Source organism: Cupressus sempervirens, chromosome 11 (assembly GCF_028749045.1).
Source record: "Cupressus sempervirens isolate cs-2001-9-10 chromosome 11, ASM2874904v1, whole genome shotgun sequence".
NCBI lineage: Eukaryota > Viridiplantae > Streptophyta > Pinopsida > Cupressales > Cupressaceae > Cupressus > Cupressus sempervirens.
In genome coordinates this window covers 291,800,932-291,811,557 of record NC_143128.1, presented here as the reverse complement: position 1 = coordinate 291,811,557, position 10,626 = coordinate 291,800,932, and the positions used below count along the sequence as shown (strand labels likewise).

The window sequence follows — 10,626 nt, the reverse complement described above, 5'->3', positions numbered from 1 at the left end:
TGATTAGATGTATCTCTATTGTCTTCTAATTCCTTTCCTCTATTCTCCTCTAATTGATTTTGCAATGTATCTCAAATCACAACTCCCTAGTGACCACGAATGCTATGTTTGTGCATGCAAGCTTCTCTTTTTTCTCCTTTTATATTCATAAGAAGTTTAGGGTTGGTCCTCCTTAAGAAGACCTAGGTGACTTAGGGTTGGGTATGAATCAACGATTGTGATTCACCCATATTTCCACTTAATCCTTCCATTTTTATGATTGGATGCATGTAATCATAGGGATTCACAATTAAGATTCATCCTTATCACCTAAGATCATAAAACAATCCTTAGGTTAGCTAAAAAATAGTTTATATACAAGTTTGTGTCATTACAGATAACTATATCAACACTATATAACTCAGCACTTGAAGTCCCTGATGATTAGCATCAATTGCAACTTCAATGTTGTAACTTGGCCTTTGAATGACTCAGCATCCATTGATCACTCGACATCTGAATAAATCGGCACATACTATCTACTCGACACTTGAGTGACTCGTCACTTACTAGTTACTTGGCACATACTAAATATCCCTCACTCGGCATATACTATCTGACAACTTATGCTCGACATGTATTACTTGTTTGGCATGAACTAAGTAAATGACTTAAGTATATTGTCACTCATATATCAAAACCAATCTGAGATTAACATAGTGTTGGCCCCATTTCTAGAATTAGAAGCTATATAGTTAGAGGTAATGAGATTGTGTAGAAATAAAATGTAGAGCTTGTTGGGAAACACCTTGAATATTTTCGAGAGTAATAGGAAACAATTGTAGCACTCATAACTCTATGCTCCTTGAGTACACTATGTGGATAATGGTCATTGACCTTTTTATTGTTAATTTTTTGTTAGCTTCAATACCATTGATGGAGTTGTCTTCTTGTTTTTGTCCAACTATTATTGTACTACAATTTAACCATTGCTAAGTTGTAATTCTATTGTTTTGTTTTCTTTATCTAATAAAATAAAAAAGGCCCTTCAATATCCTTCTTTAAAACTTTAGTCAAACAATTAATTTTAATTTGATCATCCATTAGAATTTACAACTAATTTTATTTGCTAATTTTAGTTCATGACAAAACTAATGAAAATATTAACCAAAATACTCATTATCAACAATTAACAAGTACTTCACTAAAAACCACTTTAGATTAAAAGATAATTAAAAAATAATGTTTAAAAATGATATCATCTAAATAGCAAACTAAAGTGTATATCTTACCAAGGGAGAAAATATTTTTTCAATCTCTCATTATATTATACATCATGTTCAATTGGCTATTTAGCCACTACCTTTAAAAATAACTTCTTCGTTGATTAATGGAAAAATATTTATGAACTCTTTTGTACTTACCTCTCTTTGGGAGAGGTAGAAGGGAAATAATTATGTTATAGAACCATATGCACCCTAGATTGCACCTAGTTTTGGTGGAATCTAAAGCTCGACTATAAACCTACTTGTAAAATTCATATCTTAAATGGTCATGTTTAGTGTTTCCTTGTCTATTTTAAATCCTCAAAATGGATTCAACATAGTTCTCATTGACACTTGGAATAATAGACATATCTACAAATGAGGTTTTTAATACTCTGAAATGTGTTTACAAGGTGTTTGTTCAACATTGGATATGAACAACCCACAAGTTGTGTCTATTGGTTGAGACATTGAATCTTCCATGTGAATGACCTAGATGAACAAATCCAATTGGGCCTAGACACAAAAATTTAGCTCCCCCAAAGAGGCCATCCAATTGAGTTTGCAATATTTTTGTAAACAAAGTCAAGTCACCCCTATTGGGGTGACTTGTGCATGTCATCATATGGTGTTTGTTCACCATATGGTGAAACATTGTGTGAGTACGGTGAAACATGTCAGCCCACAGTACAGTGAAAGGTATGTCCTACAACGAGGTACTATGAGTCCTAACATAGGCATACAGTAAAGTTAGTAAGCATGTGGCACAATAGTCACAATGAAGTCGTACATGAAGCTGACAACCAACTCTAGTATGTTGAAGTAGGTACTTGGAAATTGATATGCTAAGGTTATTACTAGTATGAGTACAAGTATTGGGGTACGAGGAGTATGTGTATGGAGAGTACAAGTACGACAAAAATAGTACAATGAAGTGGTATGGTGAGGCTGGTACGGTAGTGCCAAGTACGTATGATGCCAAGTATGTGCCTTCAATATAGTGCTAGTTTTAACATGATGATGAAGGGTGATGTATGTGGAGTAGTGTTTGTTGTGACTGACAGTTGGGCTAATGGAAGTAGTTAGACCATTTTGTAATGTGATGGTTGATATACTGAATTCTATAACGAGTTGAAGAGTGTATAAATGTTTGCAAAATTCATTAGGAATGGTAGGCTATGTAGGTTGAAATGGTGAAAGTCAGGTCAATTATAACAATTTGAGCTTGTGAGACTATGAAAATCCATTATGATTGTATGTAACTTTGTTAGAGGCTCTCGGGTTTGTTGGTGGTGGATTTTTCCTGAAAGGGTTTCCCTCATAAATTTGGTCTCTTGTGTATCTTGTGTGCATGGTATTTTCATATTCTCATTTTCTTGCACATTTCTATATTTAGATTTATTTATTCTTATTTACCCTGCAAGGTTGGTGTCGGCAAGGCATTTTGGCACTATAGCTTTCCTAACAAGTGGTATCAAAGCTAGACAAGTTTCTTGTTATCCTTGGTGGTAGGGTTGGGCATTTGTGTCAATTTGGTTTCAGTGGGAGTTTGCAAAGTGTTTATCTCGAAATTGAGATGGCAAGAATAGACATTGAAAAGTTCAATGGCACAAACTTTGAGTTGTAGAAACTTGAAGATATATTGGTTGATTGAGATTTATGGATTTTCGTGTTTGGCAACAAGCTTTCAAGCATGAAACACGAAAATTGGGATCTAGCATATCGAAAGGCTAGAGGACTGATAAGGTTGAGCCTTGCAGATTTTTTTGAAAATCCATGAAGAGAAAATTGCATGCTCTTTGTGGAAGAAGTTGAGAGATATTTATCAAGGAAAATCCTTGGTAAACAAGCTCTTCCTGAGAAAGAAGTTGTACACTTTGAAGATGGATGAAGAAGCGAATGTGGCATATCATCTAAATGCATTTAGCATGGTGATTGTACAACTAACATTTGTTGGCATATCTATTGATGAAGAGAAATGTTGCATGTTGTTGTTGAGTTTGTTGCTTGATTCATGGGAACACCGTGTGATGACCATTGAAAGTACTACCACCCAGTTTAAAATGGATGAAATAGTTGTCCCACTTCTATCAAAGAAGATGCAAAGGAAATCTTCAAAGGTGGCTAAAGAGGCTCTTGTTGTAGGAGATAGATTGAAGGATGTAAATTCTTAGTATTTTGGAAAGAAGTCCAAAGTGAAATATTGGAATTGTAGGCAAGCTAGTCATATCTGAAAGGATTGTAAGAGAAGAAGAAGAAGAAAATGAAGAGTTCTTCTAATTCTAAGTCTTCTTAGAGTGTTGATGAAGACATTAATAGTGTTTCTTTGGCTAATAGGTCATTTGATGATGATTGGTTAGAATAATTCAATCTTCATGTGGAAGATGTTTGTCATGATACCATGTGTGACTTGACACCACTGTACACTAGAAGTTTTTCGCAGTGACGTAGATGTCATATGTGACTCGACAACACAATTTAGTGGGAATTGTTGGCAATGATGTAGGTTCTTTTGTTAGCGAATGATTTTCATCAATATTGCAGATGTTGGAAGGTGTAAATCCTGATAAGGAATTTTTCACATTCGTTGAATTACTACTTGGAGATGTTTATCTTCATGTGATTAAAGATGATGACATCTTGAGGACTAAATAGGGTCTTTGATAAAGGTGCTCATGGATACTTAGAGATAGAGATGGTGTTGTTTTCTCTTGTGATTGGAGTTGGGTTTGTTGGCATGGTCAATGGTTTTAGCAAGAAGTGCACGAGGCATTCACCTAATATAGACTTGAGAAAGTATGGTACATGGTTGATGTATTGTTGATGTTCTTGATGCTACAATTTTGTTGTTGCACTTATATGTGATGTTGTTAAATGGATTCATATTAGATAGACACTACCTTTTCCATGGAGTGTCTTCGTGTATATGTGGTACATATTGCTTTGAGGCTCAAGACTCTATGTTATAGGTTGTATATGTTGTTGATTTTAAACTCATGTACTTTGCCAAGTGGGAGATTGTTGGGTGACTTGTACAAGTCATTGTATGGTGGTTTCTCACAGTACGGTGAAACACTATGCGAGTATGTTGAAACATGTGAATCCACTTTACAATGAAAGGTACACCTGGCAGCGAGGTATGGCGAGTACCAACACAAGCGGATGGTGAAGTCGGTACACATGAGGCATAATCATCACAATGAAGTCGTACACGAAGCTGACAACCAACTTTAGTACATTGAAGTAAGTATGGTGCCAGTGCCAAATATGATGTCAAGTATTTGCCTTTAGTACAATGCTAGTTTTGACATGATGAAGAAGGGTGATGCTTGTGGAGTAGTGCCTGCAGTGGCACACAATTCTATTGTGGCTGAAAATTGGGCTAATGGAAGTTGGTAGACCGTTTTGTAATGTGATGGTTGATATACCGAATTCCATAACGAATTACAAATTGTATAAATGTCTATGGAATTCATTAGGATTGGCAAGTTATGTAGACAATCTGAGCTTGTAAGCCTGTGAAAAATTCGTTGTGATTGTATGTAACTTTGTTTACTGTAATACAAAGAGGCACTCAAGTTTTTCGATGGTGGGTTTTTCCTGAAAGGATTTCCCATGTAAATTTGGTCTCTTGTGTATCTTTTGTGCATGCTATTTTCATATTCTCGATTTCTTGCACATTTTTGTATTTAGATTTACTTTTTCTTATCTCCCTACAAAGTTGGCATCAGAAAGGCATTTCTGCATCGTAGCTTTCCTAACAACCCCAATAAAAGAGGGTTGAGGGCCTTTGGATAATGGTACCAGGAGCTAGCACTTCATGCCTATTGTCAAATCAATTGAGAACTTGTCTAATGTTTGAAGTCCTAGCACTTCTCTCACCTCAACCTAATGGTTGGGAGCCCAAAAGTTGTCGGCCTATCAGCCAAATGCTCTTCCATGGTTGAGTGCTTACATGTGACGAGTGTTTTGATTTTCCTGTCAATTCAAAGCATACATTCCCTGCAACTCAAAAAGCCCTTCATTGTGATATAGCCTTAAAGTTTCCAAAATAAAGTGTTCTCTCAATGAGAAAAAAGGAAGAATCCCAGTGCGACAAGAAGCATTCTATAAAGAAACATGGTGCAGAGCCCTAAGTTATTTGGTTCAAAACACCCTTCTTAGACTTAGAATGATTAAAACAATCACAATTTTATCTTAGACAAGATGAGGCCCTACAAGGTAGACCATTCCCACAACTTCCCTTTGTATTTGGTTACAAGGACCAAACAAGGAACATAAGTATTTAAGGCTTTATTGGACCTTTTAGGGTGGAATCCAATCCCCACTCACTAGAAACAACTCAAATAATCAAATTTTGCAACTTCACAATCCTTTTCCCAAGTTTATGGCACAATCGACAATTTTGTCCTACTAGGAGGGCTACAAGGAAAATTATTAGCAAGTTGATCTCTAGGGCTTCCAAGGGCTTGACCAAATCCAAATACAAGTTCAACAAGACCCTAACAACTACCCTCAAGTATCCCCAAAGGGAGAACACTAGACCAATCTTCCAACTCCACTTTTCCTCAAGATTGCCAATTAGGACCTAGGCCTAAATAGGGTTGATTAACAAAGGAAGTACCCCAACTACAACCTCCTAGACACCATCAACACTTGGAACATGTCACAAACCATGAAGAAGTCTTAAGTCTCTGATTTCAACACCAGACTCCACCCCCAACTTATTCCATACACTCAAATGCACACTTCAGGATAGTCACATAGAGATACCTGGCCTAGGGTTTTGTGGATTTCTCCCATGGCCTACATTGCCACAGTATGAAACCAAAAGAATCTTAAAATACATCCCCATACCTTGCAAATCACTAAGAATTAGATTTTTCCCATGGTGGACTTGCAAGATATGGCAAATTTTCCATTGAAACCCTAGGTGTGGCCTTTAATGCAACAACCAACACAAAAATGATGATAACTTGTTTGATATGATTGATGAGGCCTTCAAACCAAAATCATTAGAGAGGTGATTCAACCCTTTATCCAACCATGTTAAACTTTTACAATTACCAGACTATAGAGATCCGTACAACACCAAAAACCAGTCAAATTGCTTCAAAAATTCAATTTCTTTTATTGCAACAATGTTTTCTCCGTACAACCTATTCTCCAATGTGTCTTGGGACTTCGTTTCCATCACCATATGACAGATCCCAGCAGATCCTGCAACCACAAAGTGGTTTGGATCAGTTTTTGCAATTAGTGCAACAAAACTTGCAAAATTGCAAAAGTTGCTAATTTGCAACTTGACAACTTTTTCCAAAAAGCTATCAAGAGAAAAATGCCGATCAAGAATTGATTCAATGATGCTAAAACAAACTTAAAACCTTATTAAGGTCTCCTTACACCTATTCTCCTATTCCTAGGATGAAAATGCAAGAAAATGCTCTTTTTAACCAAGGTGGATGACAAGGTTTATATTTGCACCTTGTGTCCCTTGGTCTCACAAATTGGACTTATTACATAGATGAAAAGGAGAGTTTTTGATGTCCTATTGCTTCGATGGAGATGTTTTAGAGTGTGCTCCTGCACCAAAACGTTTAAGTTTGTGATTACAGATTTGAATTAATCTTGTTTGTATCCATTTAGTGTACTTTCCAATCTCTGCTACAAAATAGACATAAAATGCATTTATTGTATTACCAAACTTCTGTCGATTATGAAAGCATTGGAAGGAATCGGTATTCATACATAGAGGAACTAAGGCTAAGAGACCTTCCTCCAACTAACAATTTTTTACATAAATTACAGCAAAAGACACAGATATATCTAGATGTCCCTTTGTATACCTTATAGGTGGCAGAGCCTAAGAACACGTCCATGCTTAAATATTACTGTTATCTCGGAACGAGATAAAAGACTCAAAAGCTTTGATTTGATACAAGATAAAGAAAAGAAAACAACAGGACCACAACTTAGCAATAGTTAAATTGCAGTACAATATTAGTTGAACAGAAAAACTAAGAAGACAAGCCGATCAATGCTATGGAAGGTACAAAAAACCAACAAAAAGGTCGACGGCCATGAACGGCATAGTATACTTAAAGAGCTTAGAGTTATTGAGAGCTACAATTATTTCCCATTCCGAGAGAAAAGCCTTGTTTTCCATGGATGGGACTCCCACTTCGCTTTTCAATGTGCAGATGATCACATTGAAGTTTAAAATTCTGTAAGCAAGAGAAGTTAGATTCTTTACTTGATAAATCAGAATGGGCTTGTTTTTCTGAAGATTTTTAAACCAAAATTTAAATATGGGGACCCGGAGGATTGCAGTGCCTGCCAAGATATTTAATAATTTTGCCAATGGCATCAGTCATATGGGGACTTCGAATTTAAAACTTCTATTTCTATTAACAAGTAATTTTAACATAGTATCCTAAAGGGTACAACCACAGCAGAAAAATTGTTACCATGAACCCCTCTAGTTTCCAGCAGCACTTGATGAGAAAGAATAGAAGCCTCCTCTCCATAGCACCATTGCCTGTCTGATCCCAATTACATCATTATCAAAACGAGCTACACTAAGAGCTACGAACCAAAGAAACAGAATCTATTTTATATTTCTTGGTGCATGAATACAATGTGCACACCTTATAAACTTTTCATGTAAATTGGTCTTGGAGATGTTCTACATTATGGTGGCACTGGCTCAAACCTTGTATAATTAATGGATGGTTGTCAAACGACATGTACCAAAAAGCTCCGGATATGGGAAGCGTTTTGCTACCACTTACAAACACACCTCCCTTCAATCATGTAGGGCAAAGCGTGTATCAGGTACATACCCTGTTGCTCTCAACAACTGGTGTAACTCTTCCAACATTGCATAGATTTTCTCTGTTTCAGGGTGCGAGACATCTCCTACAAGAAATTGATGAATTCCTTCCTTGATCTCAATCCAGCTGCACCCTGGGGTTTTTTTCACTCCCCTCTCTTTCATCATCACTCTTATGTTTCTGGCTTCATCCAATCTACCACTCTCAGCATAGATATTTGACAAGAGTATATAGTTCCCAGAATTGAGAGGCTCCAATTTAAAAAGCTGTTCTGCTGCATATTCTCCTAGCTCTATATTGTGATAAACTCTGCAGGCACCAAGCAATGCCCCCCATACACCAGCACCCGGTTCGATTGGCATCCTTTTGATCAGTTCACATGCCTCATCCAGTTGATGGGCACGGCTAAGGAGATCCACCATGCACGCATAATGCTCTACCCATGGTTGCAGAGAAAACTCTTGAATCATGGAATGAAAGTAGCGCCAGCCTTCATCCACCAAGCCCGCGTGACTGCAGGCAGAGAGAACGCCCACAAACGTGATGTGGTTTGGTTTGATGTCTTCTTGGAGCATTTTCTCGAAAAGTATGAGGGAATCCTTCCCCCGCCCATGCATTCCATGAGCTGCAACTATTGCGGTCCATGAAATTGTATCTTTTTTAGTTATCCTATGAAATACTTTGTTTGCAATTTCTATATTCCCACATTTGGCATACATGTCCAAAAGGGCGTTCCCCACTCCTGTCTCTGATTCGAAGTCCCTTCTAACTACGAATCCATGAATTTCTCTACCTTTCTGTAGAGCTGCTAGTCTTGCACAGAGAGGCAGGATACTTTTTATTGTGATCGAAATGGGTTTGACATCTTCCAGCTGCATTCTCCGAAAGAAATTGAATGTCTCATTCGCATATCCATTCTGGGCATGTCCCGATATCATTGCATTCCAGGTAACCGAGTCTGGACAAACTCCTGCTTCTTGCATTTGATGAAAAAGTCTCAACGCCTCGTCACAATTGCTGTTCCAAGTGTAACCAACAATCATAGCATTCCACGAAGTCACAGTTCGTGTTGACATGTTGTCGAAAACTCTCCGTGCAAATTCTATGGCAAAGCACTTAGCATACATGTCTACCAGAGCATTTGTAGCGATATCATCAAAGTCAAATACACCTTTTATCAAACAACCGTGAACTTCTTTCCCAAGAAGCACAGCTGACAACATCGTAAACGCGGGAAGAAGACTCGTCATTGTAACAGAGTTAGGCTCCATGCCTGCCACTTGCATCTGGCGAAAAACTTCAAGGGATGTTTTAGCATATCCATTTTCGACAAACCCTGATATCATGGCAGTCCATGAAACTATATTTCTTTGAGATATTTTGTTAAACACTTTGCATGCATCCTCCATTTTCCTGCATTTAGCATACATGTCTACCAGTGCACTACCCACATAAACATCAGTGTCCAACCCACTTCTGATTGCGCATTCATGGATGCGCATACCCTGCTGCAGAGCTGCTAAACCAGCACACGCTTTCACAACAAAGGGGAACGTAAAAACGTTAGGCTTCAGGGCTGCCACAAGCATTTGATGATACAGCTCAAGAGCTTCCTGACAGTGCCCATTTACAGCATACCCTTTAATTAAAGTATTCCAATGCACAATATTTGTTTTTCGAAGTTTGTTAAACACTTGGCGCGCATCTTCAAAACGTCTGCAGTTGAAATAAGTTTTTATAAGTTTTGCTGCGAATAAGCCATCATGCTGGTTCCGAGTTAAGATAATTTTCGCATGCAGTTGTTGGGTTTGTGCGAAAGTTTTAATCCTCGCAGAAAACTCTTCTAGCACAGTACAGTATGAAATACAGATTGGGTAGTTTTGGTAATGTAAAATACTGGTTGCTCTGGTCATAATTGTGTCATGAATAACATTCCTGGCAGGCCTTAATGCAATAAAAACTGATTGGATGAATGCTATTTATGCAATTCATTGCAAACCAGTGAAATGAATGTTTAAGCTAACATTACTGTGTATCTCCATGCAAGGGGAAAACCAAAAATGAGGCAAAAGAGTAACATCTTAGTACCACCTTAGAATTCGTTGGAACCCTCTAGTTAGGAGATGCCTGTGTACAGTACTCGTACTCCAATCGCTTTTTCACTGATCCTTAATTACTTATGAATTGCCAATACTTGATAATCGAATACTTTTTCTCAATAGGTAACTCCCAACATGATTCTATATCTTGTTGCCTGGACTCGCAAAGTCCTCTGGATACTGATATGATGATTTCCATTGAGAACAACATTCCCAAACCGTGTTGAAGGAAATGGCTATGCATGACCAGGGTGCACTTGTCAATATAATATTTATTTAATTAAAAATAGAAAGATTTTTTTTTTTTTTTTCACTTTTTAAATAATTAATAATCCTGTTTTTTCACAAATACAAGTATTAAAAATTAATTAATATAAATGTATATTTAATTTTAAATTTTGTTCATTGGTGCATCTTGATCTTTTGACCTCTATATAGAGAGGTTGAAAA

General features: G+C 37.2%; 1 pseudogene across 3 annotated transcripts; it reads right to left on the bottom strand.

The window, feature by feature from the left end:
* Positions 1 to 6,351: 6,351 nt before the first annotated feature.
* On the bottom strand, positions 6,352 to 10,416 carry LOC149529266 (pentatricopeptide repeat-containing protein At3g12770 pseudogene; annotated as a pseudogene). Of its 3 annotated transcripts, none has more exons than XR_016359058.1 (3): positions 7,892 to 10,416; positions 7,712 to 7,782; positions 6,352 to 6,827 (listed from the first exon to the last, which is right to left on the bottom strand). The product of XR_016359058.1 is annotated as a pentatricopeptide repeat-containing protein At3g12770 pseudogene, transcript variant X3 (transcript). The 3 variants fall into 3 exon arrangements; XR_016359057.1 differs by having other exon boundaries at positions 7,712 to 7,786; positions 7,892 to 10,339; XR_016359056.1 differs by having other exon boundaries at positions 6,352 to 7,786; positions 7,892 to 10,339.
* Positions 10,417 to 10,626: the final 210 nt, after the last annotated feature.